We start from the raw sequence: 13689 nt of genomic DNA on the forward strand, positions 1-13689 counted from the left end.
CCAAACGAAAGCTACGTATGTTTGGTCAAAAAACCAAACCTAAGTGGAAGTTTGTAGTGTGATATGAATCCAAGGAAATAGTAGTGCTAGATTCAATGGTCATTCCGTATTTGTAATGGTGGTGACACTTATCTGCTTTATCTGTTATGGCTGCCTCTCTTTCTTTCAGCTATGGAGGTTTTGTGTTTGCAGACTCTCATCAATTCTGGAAACAAAAACGGCCACCGCTCATTAATCTTTTCAGAATCCATTTCAGATACATATGCATCTTTGTTTCTTTTCTCTTCGTCGTAAATTTTGATACTCTTATGGCGCTACCATATTTCATCAATGGTGGACTCAAAGATTTTGTTACCACTATGAGAATTCGGGATAAGAAAAGGATCATCAATATAACGTAAGAAGTTTGTTTCTCTCTATCATTGTCAATATCCTCGTAAGGTAAGGGACAATCATATTTTGACAACACTTTTTGACAACGGGACACGTGTCATCATTTTATTAGTTTATTTGAATTTATGTTTAAAAAATATTTTGAAACGGATCAATCACAAACTGTTACATATGCGTTGTCAAAAAATGGTTAAAAAAGTTGTTAAAAAAAGTTTTTCCTAAAGTAAAATTAACTTTTTTACACTTTTGCTGAATATCATACAAGTTTATCTTATGAAAACTGTCTTCTTTTATTTCTTTTTGAGTGATTTATGAAAAAATTTAATCATTATTTAATAAACACTTACACAAAATTAAACATGATTAACATTTTATGCCGTGTTAATAATGGTTTAGATATTTAACTGGAATAAATTGAAAAGCACTTCTAAAAAGGTCATGAATAATATTCATAAGAAGGTTAAAAAATATTTATAAAATGCTTCTAAATTTTGTCTACATGCCATTTAATTATCGTAATAATAATTTTTAGCAAAACCTTTAATTAGGATATATAGGATAGTTTTAAAAATGAAAATAGCATACTTTTCAAACACGTTAATAATTTGTATTATAAGAACCATATTTATTTTAAAAATATTTTTTTTTTATTTACTTCTTTTGACAAAGCAAGTTGTTCAAATGGGGCATCACAATAGTGTGAAAAGATACCATATTCCTGAGGTATCCAAAAATCAAAATTCCTCGTTAATAACTATATCCTTCACCACTCGTAATAAATACTGTGCTGAAACAAGAAGAACAATCGCAATTAGAGAATCTACCTTTTTTTTTCTTTTTTTTAGAGAATTAATTTACACACAAACTCAACCACCTTTATTCATGAGACAACTACTTTTTTTAGTAAATTAATATATAGTATTACAAGTTATTAATATAGAAAATTATGTGCATTTCATAAGTAATAATACACCAAGAACTGAAACCGACATTTAATAGGGATAGCAAATTAATATGAGAACACGTGTTTTCTCAGCAATAAACAAAAATATTCGTTAAAAAAAATAAAGAGGTTGTCAGTTCCATCCCCACTTAAATTTTGACGAAGACAATCCAAATATTAGTATTTTTTATGAGGCACTTAAAAATTATATAGATTATTTGAGCTTTGAAAACATTAACTTTGTATTCAACTTCAATAGATTCAAGTTTTCAAATCATATATTTACCATGCCATCTATAATTGAAGCATTTCATAGTGATTTTTAGTGTAACATTCTTTATATTATATAATTCAGGCTTAAATCTTTAATTAGTCACCATGTTAGGAGAAATATTCAATTTAGTATCCACTTTTAAAAGTGTATATATTGAGTCTCCATGTTTTGCAATTTGTGTCAATTTAGTGAATTAATGACATTTCAAACAAGTTTGTAACAACAATTGAATGGTGTCCAGACGTTCAAACAGTTAATAAACATGCTGCAACTCAAAATGACTTGTCCACTTGCAATTTTCAAGACAAATTGATGGTTCAAAGGGACTAAATTGACACAAATGGCAAAACATGGAGACCCAATATATACATTTTTAAAAGCGGGTAGTAAACTGAAAATTCTCTCTTAACATGAGGACCAATTAAGGATTTAAGCCTATAATTTACTATGTAAATCATATATTTACTTATTAATCAAAATATATTCACTAAGGTTATCTCATAAAACTTAATATTTTAAAAGAAGTATATTTATTCACTCTATAAGCATATATATAAAACACAAAATTTTAGATATAACAAGAATTTGTCTCGATTTTTAACATCTTGTATTTTTATATCAAGTACAATCATACTAAAAAGTCAATAAAAAAAATTAAGTGATTTATAATTAAAATTGAAGATAAATTTATAATTCTAAGTATTTTTTTTTGACAAAGCAAATTTATATATGCATGGTGGTTTATGTGACCGAGGAGACTTTGACCTCCCAATATTTTTTCACTTTTTTTTTTCTTTATAAACATAAATATTTTTATATATGTATTTTTTTTAAAAACTATAATACATACTTGATTGTTTCAAATTTTTATATATATTTCTAGATGAAATTTTGAAACCTCCATAATATTTTTTGAAGATCCGTATTTTATATACAAAACAAATAAATTAAAAATACATATAAAGATAATAAACATCTAATACACAATTCACAAGACTTATAATAAACATATATTAAAAGATGCTAACACTTAACGCATCTTATTCAATACATCGGTATATTGATGCATCAAATCTAAGTAAAGGCTGAAATTTGTTCTTACCTAACTTTTTTTTTGTCAGGAAATCTGAAATGTGAAACTAGGATGTTGATATGGAAAAGAATGATAGCCTTGTGTAGTTGATTATTTTTCAAAAATTAGGTTAGTAATTGTGATCCCCTCCCTTTCATTTTTTTTTAATTATGGAATACTGACTAAAAATATTTAAGTAATATAAATGTTAAAAAAAAATTCTTATAATAAGTATTTCCAATCATCTTTTTTTATTTTATGAGGAGTGATTATTTTTAAGGTAAAATAAAAATACTCTTCTCTGTCCTAAAAAAAAAATATTACAATACATTAGTTAATTATACATTTTAGAAAAAAAAATTCCTAAAACTTTAATGATTTAAAAAGATTATATATATATATATATATATATATATATATATATATATATATATATATATATATATATATCAACAATTGGTTCTTCCATGTTCGTTCTTTCCGTTTGTATAAGAAATTCCCATTCAAAATTGAACAATTGGTTCAAACAAATACAGACCTCACAGTGTATATTTATCAGAGAAATTATTGATATAATTAATACGGGAGTAATGTTAATATAAAATATACACTCATAAATAGATTAATTAACATATGTTCAAATATTAATTTAGATTCTATTTCGTTGGGTTTTGTAAATTCAATTAAAATATATTTATTTCAATATTCATTTAAAAATTATCCGTGGAATATCCACCTAAAAATATCCATGAATATTATAAAACTTATGAATATTTAAAAATATATGTTTAATAAGTTTTTAAAAATAAAAATTAAAAAAAGAATATAAAATTAATATAAATTGATTTTAATTTTAATTAAATATAACATAATAAAACATAAATTAATTTTAATTTTAATTAAATTAATTTAATAAAATATAAATTAAATTTTTATTTTTATTTTTCGGAAATATGAATATCCACTTATATAAATAGTATGATACTCGCATCTAATTCATTTATAAACTGATATTAAAACATTCGTTATTTGCAAAACTACCTACCACAAATACCTACGAAATTATTTGGAATAATATACAATAATGTAATAAATTAAAATGTCATTTTTAATAATTGTAATATTTTAAAAATTGATTTTTTAATAAAAATTAGTATAATATTTATTCAAATAATGAATTTAGTCTTAATTAAAAGAGAGACAATTGTTCTATTTTAAAAATTGTTCAAACTAAATCAAAGTGAAATCAAGAATATTTGACAATAACACATGACATTGTCCTACCATGTGATATTGACAATGTCATGCGTTACATTAAGGACCTCAAACCTTAACAATATGACATGTTAAGTCATTTATATTAATTTAAAATAGAACATGTATCACACCTTAACAACATATGTCACACCTTAACACCTTAACAACATATGTCACGTCTTAATACCTTAGTAACATGTGTCACACCTTAACACCTATTTAAAATTATTGTTGTTATAAATAAAAAAATTATAAATTAATATATATATATATATATATATATATATATATATATATATATTAGAGTTAAAAATAATATCTAACATTGACTACATAATTTTAAAAATTAGTCTAATTCCTTATTAGCAAAAATTAATGTCAGAAACTAATTTAAATTATAATTCATAAATTAATTATAATCTTTTATTCATATAAAAATTATTATAAATATCATTAAATTTTAATTTATAAATTAATATCTAAATTAACCATTATAATAAATAATTATTTTTAATATTTTATTTTTCTTTCGCACCTGTTAGTTATCTACTTAAAAAACAACTGATTCTTTCATTTCATGTGAAAGTAATCGGGCCGAAAGAAAGAAAAAAGAAAAAGGAAAAACCATTATTATTAAATAAAATATAGAGAAATTAAATTGGTCTAAACCATCTTTTTCACGTATAAATGATAAACTGCATGAATCATACCACCACGCCCCTAACTCTCGTATATGTGACAAAATATTATTGATACACGTGAATAATGTTAATATGAAATACACGCTTATAAATACATTAATTTGGCATTTATCTCTACCTCAGACTATTTCACTTTATTTTAATATGAAGTCGATAATTCCTAGGGAACTAGAACAAAAAAAGTTGTTAAATTTTTTGGAAATAATATTAATAAAATTTAAATTATTCATAGTAATCATGAAATAAAATTTACACTATTTTGATTAATAAACATTTGTTATTTATAATTGTAAATGTATTGGGTTTTTTTTGGGATTGGGGTATCAAATATAAGTTTGAGTATTTTGCACTATTTTATTTATCATAAAGGCAATATCTAATATGGTATAAAATCTTTATTGGTATTTAATAGTTTAGAATTCAAAAATAGTAAAAGAAAGTACAAAATGAGATATGAGATATCTAATTATCTAGTGAAATTAGATAATTAGTGTATACACTAACTTCAATTCTCACGGAATATGAGATATTAACTCATTTTTTAGAGAATAAAAATCACTTAATTATTTATAGTTTGTAAGAATATATGGTATTTTTTATAAGATATTTTACAATTTACACAAAATGTTTATTTTTTCTATTAAATATTATGAATACTTGTATTTGTATTAACAACAAATATTAAATTATTATTTTTAGTTTGTCTTATTATGTTAGAAATTTCTTATATTGAATGTTAGAGAGACTACACAATTTAAAACACTTCTACTTTTATTTTCTTTTTGAAAAAAAAAATCAATTTATTGAGTAGATTAGGCAGAAAACGAAATTATCTTAAAATTTAAGTACAAATTTACAAAAATTTAAGCAATTTAAGTGAAAATTTTTAAATCATTGAATGAAACCAAACATTATTTTTTGAAGATGAGTATATTACTCAATTAATTTATGAAGGTAATTTTACATCGTTCTATTTATACTAAGCAATAGAAATAAAATAAATTCCTATGTTTAACACACACACATAAAAAATGTATAAATAGGTGCAAACTTTAGTTATAAGTCGATTTTGTGAGATTGAATTAAATTTAAAATATATTTTTTAACATAGTATCAAAATCATTTATTAGAGTCTATCATAATGATATTTTGAGTTCGTAAGGTCGAGACTTAAAATCCATTTCTTAACAGGTAAAAAAATAAATAAAAATAATCTAATTACATGGCATCAAAGTATACTTTTTAGCATGATATCAAAGTCATTGATTAAAGTATGTCCCAGAGAGATTTATGGTTTTGTAATGTTGTGTTAGATTTAAATTACATTTCATAACACCTAAAAAAGAAAAATAATCACACTTCATGACATTAAACCGCACTTCTTAATATGATATCAAAGTCAATGGTTAAAATCTATTATAACAATATTTCTGATTTTATAAGGTTAAATGAAACGTAAAATTCACTTCTAAAAAAAAAATAAAATTCCAATTACATGACATTGAAGTGATCTTGGTTATAATTACGAATGTAAATTTATTAATTTTTTAAAGTCCAATGGAGATCCAAATATGTACATTACATCTTGGATCTAGATCTATTTCTTGTAAAAAAGTAGTTTGATTTTTTTTTTAAATCCATAACCAAATATTTGCATCAAGTTGTAAATATCTAAATATTTGGACCAAGTTGTGTTAGAAAATAAATTATATCTCGAGATTATTCAAAGAATATATTGTTATTATTATAGGTGATTACAGTAATAATGTTACATTATTATAGAATATTTATAGGGATAAAATAGTAGAATTATAGATTCTCTCTTGTATATATTTATCATATTTTATTCAGAATTAATAAGACAGTTTTTTACCTGTTTTCTTTTTTTACATGGTATCAGAGCATGTTTTCTGTTTTTTGATCCTTTTCTACTTTGTCTTTGTTGTTGTTGGTGGCGGCGGCCACCGGCGGCCTCCTAGAAGTCTCTTTTTCAACCTGTGCTTTTATATTTCAATGGACAATCTCTGGTTTTTGTCTCGCATCTGTCCGTTATTGCCATCCAGCCACCGTCTCCAGCCACTGTCGCTGGCCACCGTAGCCGACCACTTTCGCGGTCATCGTCTTCGCCACTTGTGCCACCGATGCAACAACACCTAGTCCTACCTCTATTGCTTCCGCTATCTTCTTCTCTATTCTAAAGGCCTTCCTTATGTTCAGGGCAGTTAAGTCCATTGAAGTTCTATTGCTACTCAGGGCAGTGAAGTGCCTAAAGGTTTGTTGTTATTTGCCTCTGCAGGACAGTTGTTTCCTGAAGGCCTCCTGTAAAACCCAGGAAAAATATTCATTTTAGTGAATAGTAGTACATTTTATTAGTATTATTATTATTAGTAATAATAATTTTAATGTATAGAAAATATAACTGAATAGAAAATTATTAAAATTTAAGGTAGAAAATTATAGTAATTTCATAAGGAGGTGTTCAAAATTTTGGAGAACCTATTTTAGAAGGTTTTATTAAAAAAAAGTGAATAGTAAAATATATATATATATATATATATATATATATATATATATATATATATATGTATGTATGTATGTATGTATGTATGTATGTATGTATAAAATAAATAAATAAATAAAATAAAATAAAAATAATGAGAGGATAAGAATCTTTGAGTTGCATGATTAAAAAGGATAAAATTTACAAGTGGTTTTGTAAGTTGTGATTAAAATATTAATAAAATAATATTAAAATAATAAATAATATTTAAAAAAATAACTTAAATAGTGAGACTTTTGGACTATAAATAGCCATGAGAGGGGAGCTCATTCTGCACAAAGAGAGGAAGAATTAAGTGAGAAATCTTGAAAAAAAAAATATAGAGAAGAAAGAGTTAGGAAGAAAATTTTAGTAGAGTAGAGAATCTGGAGGGTTTTCGGAGGAATAAATTCTGAGCAAGAGATTGAGTCTGAAATAGAGGTAATGAGAGCTAATCTTTCTAAGTTTTTATATTATCAAATATATTTTTTTATATAACTATTTATGTCTTGAAATTTTGTGCAATTATTGTTAATGAAAAACTTATGTGCTTGTTATATAACTATTTGAATTTCTGCGTTAATATTATATGTTGTTATTTTGAATCTGTAAATAAGAATCTTGTTAATAACAAGTTGAGGAACACTTTGGCTAAGGAAAGACCTGGTAGTTCAGTTGTCCACTGTGACACACCTCTCTTTCCTGGAAGTCTACTCGATGTGTTTTTAACTGATTCTTATCAAACAGATTACATTTTGCTGATTTTATTTTTGTAAAATACTCAATGGATATGAAATTTGTGTTGAATGTATTATATTATGTTCGATGTGAAATTTATGTATTTGAACATAATAAGAGTTTGGTGGAGAGTGGGAAATCCTTACCGTAGATCCATCTTAAGAAGTTGGGCAGAGTAGGAAGGATGTAGCTTCAGTGTTTGTATTTATATTCGAAGATCCATTTTGGGGGACATAGTAGGATAAGATAATTGAGCTAGCAAGTAGGTGCATCCATATTCGAAGATCCACTTTGGGGGACAGAGTAGGATATGATGTATCTGAGTAAAGTACCACTGCAAGCTTAGAACCTGTTTAGAATTCGATATTCATACGATTATTTGAATGGGTTGAGTTTACAATGATCATGGTGTGTTTATTGTATTATTAAGTGATTTGACTTATCAGTTAGAAATTATGTTATTAATTTAAATATATCATGTTATTTTGTTGCAATAGCTCAACCTTGTTTTATCTGTTGTTTGGTGGTTACTGTTGTGTTGTGTGTTTCTCTCGGCGATGATCATCCAATGGGTGTGAGCAGAAAGTGGTGGGACGTAGGTGGAAAATGCGTTAGATGGAGGATCGACTAGTGTTTAGCTCTTATGGACGAGATCCTTATTTTAATCGTTTTAAGTTTGAAATGTATTAAGATTAAAAATTGAGTGATGGTTTGAATATTGAGGAAAACTTTTATTCCTCGTTTCTATGACTGTTCTATCATATCAAGAATGTAATAACTATATTATAGTTTAATACTATAATTATTGGGATGTTAGACCTCCCATATGTTCAGGGCAGTTAAGTCCCTTGAAGGTTTGTTATTATTTAGGGTGATTAAGTCCCTACAGGTTTGTGGCTGTTAGCCTTTTAATTCCAACCGCTGCAGGGTAGTATAGTCCCTGCAGGTCTGTTGTTGTTTGCCTCTGGAGGACAGATGTTTCCTGAAGGCTTGTTACTGTTTAGGGCAGTTAAGTCCCTTGAAGTTTTGTTGCTGTTTAGGGTGATTAAGTCCCTACAGGTTTGTGGCTATTAGCCTTTTAATTCCAGCCGCTGCAGGATAGTGTAGTTACTGCAGGTCTATTACTATTTGCCCCTGCAGTTTGTTGCTGCAGGCCCTTCATTTGTTCTTGCAATTTGTTGTTCATCAATAGTGGTGAACAGCGGGAATGATGGCGCGCCGATGACACTCTTGAAGACAAATTACATATTTCAAATTGTTTATGTATTCCAAGCTTTGTTTATACAATCTGTATGTTCCAGGGGGAGTGTTAGAAAATAAATCATATCTCAAGATTATTTAGAGAATATATTGTTATTATTATAGGTGATTTGTAGTAATAATGTTACATTATTATAGAATAATTACAGTAATAATATTACAATATTATAGAATATTTATAAGATTAAAATAGGAGAATTATAGATTCTATCTTGTATATATTTCTCATATTTTATTCAAAATTAATAAAACAGTTTTTTTCCTTTTTTTTTTACAAGTTGGAAATCTAAATTCATTCCAATGAAACTTAAAGTTTTTATAAATCTTATTTTAATTTTAAATATATATTTTAAAAGTAAGATAACTATTTCATTTAATACACAAATATATATAAAAAAATTAAATAATATTATAATTTAATAATATTAAAGATTAAAGATAATATATTATATAAATTATTAATACTAAAAAGCTGAATCATATCAATTTACATTGATGAATCCATTTTAACTTTTGATATGAATTTATTTATTTTGACCTATGATTTTGGTCGACTTATCTTAACTTTCTATTTGTGTTATTTCATTTTGATTCTTAATCTATATCAATACTAAAAATCTGAATTTAGTAAAATAAATTTTAAATGAAGTAGATATTTAATTAAACTTTAGATGGATTATATTGTAGGAACAATAGATAAACTTTTAGCTTCTCACTCCTAGTGTAATATTAATCGGGTAATGACAAACAAAAAAAAGTCCTAAAAGTTCAGTATTTAATATGCGCGAAGCAGTTAGAAGTTACATAACTATCAAATAACTTGAAAATTTACGATTTCAGTTATATTAAAAATAGCTTGTAGGAGGAGATAAATTTGACGTCCCACTACAATTTTTAAAATCCATATAAACAAAATGGAAATATGAGATTAAAATAAGAATCAAAATAAAAACAGATTTAAAAGTAGATCTTTAGTGAAAAACATTATTAATTTTTTTAATAAAATAAAATACGAAAAAATAGGAAAGAAAGTATTTAATTTTGAGAGTTAGCAATATCTGAAGCATTAATTGAGAGGTTATAAAGAAGCAAAGGTCAACAAGAGAGTGTGCATGGCAGTAGTAGCAGGAGCAGCAAACAACTGTTTTTGCAGGCTTTTAATATTACTCACAAAAGTCAAACATATAATTCTGCTTGCAATTTAATCTTACAGGTAGAGAGTGACGTGACTGAATGCCTCTCATTTCAAAAAATTGGGTAAGACTCATATGAGAATTTCTATGACACCTAATTAATTTATGAACATTTTACCTTTTCAATGCAACCTCTCTCCTAGGAAGACACTACGAGGTTTCTTGTCTTCATTGGTGACTTCTTCTTCTTCTTCTGCATCAACCATGGAGAGAGTTATTATGTTGACTTTCATTACTACCTCCACAATGCATATGCTCCATTCTTATGAGCTGGAAACCTCAACAACTTTTACTTACTATTTTAATTCAGACTTGGTCAATTTCTCAACCCTCCATGCTTTTTCATCATCATCATCACTCTTCCATGTGTCATGTTTCTCTTCTGCATTCCCAAATGGAAAATGATATTTTAACACCATTTTTTTACACTATTTTGACATTGTACACGTGTCAAAATATGGTTAGACGATTTTAAATTAAAAAAAACTTTGGTTTTTTTCTTCCAAATATACCCTTTCTCAACTTTTTTTAATTTGAAATTGTCTAACCACATTTTGACACGTATGCAGTATCAAAATGGTGTCAAAAAATGGTATCAAAATATCATTATCCTTCCCAAATTAAAACTATCTGATCTTAATATTACAAAACTTTTTTCTTCTTTCTACTATATATACCTTTACTTTTTATTTTAAGAAGAAAATATATTTTCATTTTGGTTTAATAGGTTCGGAGGTCCCTATATTTGGGAGTTTGTTTCAATTGGGTCCTCCAATTTTGAAAGTGATCAATTAGGTCCCTAATTTTGTCAATTTGAATCAATAAAAGTCTTTCCGTTAAATGCAGTTAACACCGTGAAGTTTTTGAACATGTGGCACGCTGACGCTTCCAGGTGGCACCGTTTCAAGTGCATAGGTGAATTATAAAAGTGTGAAATCCCTTTTAATTTAGGGATTTCACCTTCAAAGACACCCTTTTAATTTAGGGATTTTACCCTTTTATAATTCACCTATGCAATTGAAACAATGCCACCTGGAAGCGTCAGCGTGCCACATGTTCAAAAACTTCACGGCGTTAACTGCATTTAACAAAAAAGGCTTTTATTGATTCAAATTGACAAAATTAGGGACCTAATTGATCACTTCAAAAATTGGAGGACTCAATTGAAACAAACCTCCAAATATAAGGCCTCCAAACCTATTAAACCTTTCATTTTTTATGTTATTCATCTCGTTTTTGGTAAAGTCATTACGTATTGGTGTGTGCATGAAAAGATTTCCATTGAAACAATATCACGTAAGTGAGACATAGGTAATAAATGTCATAATTCTCTTAAGAATTTTTTAAAAAAAATATCTTCAATTGTTAAATTTTTTACATATATAAAATCAATCAATCAATTAATGAGAAATGATAATTTTTATAACTTTTATTCAATTGTTAAAGGGAAAAAAATATTTTTAGCATTAAGTATAACTTATTGTTATTTTATTAAAGAGTTTAATATATTTCTATCTATTTCAGAAACTTTTACCTGTCAATTTCTTCTATGTTAACTTCAATGTGAAGTATAACTATTAAAATGTTTTTTAGTCAACTATCCACTGCTAGATTAATTCGCATAAATTACTCTCCATTTAATAAGTGATCCGCTTCCCACTCTAATATAAAAAAAGTAGTAGTAGTTTATAAAAAATATTCCCAATTACAATTAACAAATTTATTCTATATCTTTTGTCAGCAAAAAATAAATATATTAAACAAAAATAATTAAATTTTTTCAATCTATACACAACAATATATATATATATATATATATATATATATATATATATATATATATATTCAAAAAATAACTCTTTTATGTTTTCAAACATATTAGCTTACTTTGTATTTGTATAATAATTATATAATATATGTGTCATATGAATATTTGTCTGTATTTGTGCAATAATTATATAATATATGTGTTATATGGACAGATTTTAATACAGATAATTTGAAAAACATGTAAGTTTGAGAAAACGTGTTGAGAAACTTTTAGAAATGTAAATGCTTCGAATTAGTATTAATGTATTAGACGATAAAATTGGTTTTCACTTATAATTTAAAACAATAACAAAAATTAAATAATTAGTTTTGTCCTTCCTGGAATAAAGTTGTTTTAGGATATACATATATATATATATATATATATATATATATATATATATTCTTTTTCATTATGGATATTGGGTGCTAAATAATCTTATACATAAAATAAGTAAAGAAAAAAAAAATAGTGTATCAATTTCATACTCATAATTAACTTTTTACGAATACGAAACACATTTATGTGATTAGTTCAAAGTAACATATTAACTAACTAAAAAAAGTTAAATAATTAAAATAAACTTAAATAATTCAAACATGTCCATATTTATTATGTTATTTTCATTGTAAATAAGTTTTTCAGGTATCTATCATATCCTTTAATATCCATATATAGACCCAACCCACAGTAATAAATCATTCCATCCACTATAATAATTTTCTACATTTATTTCATACATGAATCATGATACTTTTGATAATTAATTTAATAGTTAGGTCATAGGTGTGTGGCATGTGATTTGAATATTTACACCTTATATTAATTATATCATCTATGTCATATTTCAACCGTGATTTTGTGTCTTTATATTTAATGAGAACGTAGCCATCTTATTCACGACAAAAAAAAAAAAAAAAAAACATTCCGTAAAATTAAAAAATATATATCGTGTTAAATAACTAAAATGAAAACCAGCGAATTAAAAGAATTTGAAAACTTAACGTCTTAAAATTTTAGCTTACCAAACAAAACCTAACACTTTAAGTTTTGAAACGTTGATTTTCAACTAGATTAAAAGAACTTCAAATTTAGGGAAAAAACGTGTTTAACGAGAAAGAAAGATAAGAAAAAAAATAGAGTAAATAAAAATATTAGGGAATGGATAAATATGATTGTGTGTTGTCCAATCTTTCCAAAAAAATCATTAAATAATTAAGTTCACTTCTCTCATATAGTTAAAGCTAGTAAATAAAATAGTTATTTTTTATAACAGAATTTACAAATAATTTATACATACTTTAATTTTAACTTTTGTCAAAAATTACACATGATATTTATCATTGAAAACATTTTCCTCACACAATAATTTATAAATTAAATTTATATCATTCCTTCATAATTCACATTCTTTAACATCATTGCCCATTTATCAATTACTTTTAATTATTTATTTTTCACATATTTAATGTCTCTAATTCCTAATTTTTCGCAATTCCTTTCTAACAA

The sequence above is a fragment of the Vigna radiata genome, chromosome 8 (assembly GCF_000741045.1).
Source record: "Vigna radiata var. radiata cultivar VC1973A chromosome 8, Vradiata_ver6, whole genome shotgun sequence".
Classification (NCBI taxonomy): domain Eukaryota; kingdom Viridiplantae; phylum Streptophyta; class Magnoliopsida; order Fabales; family Fabaceae; genus Vigna; species Vigna radiata.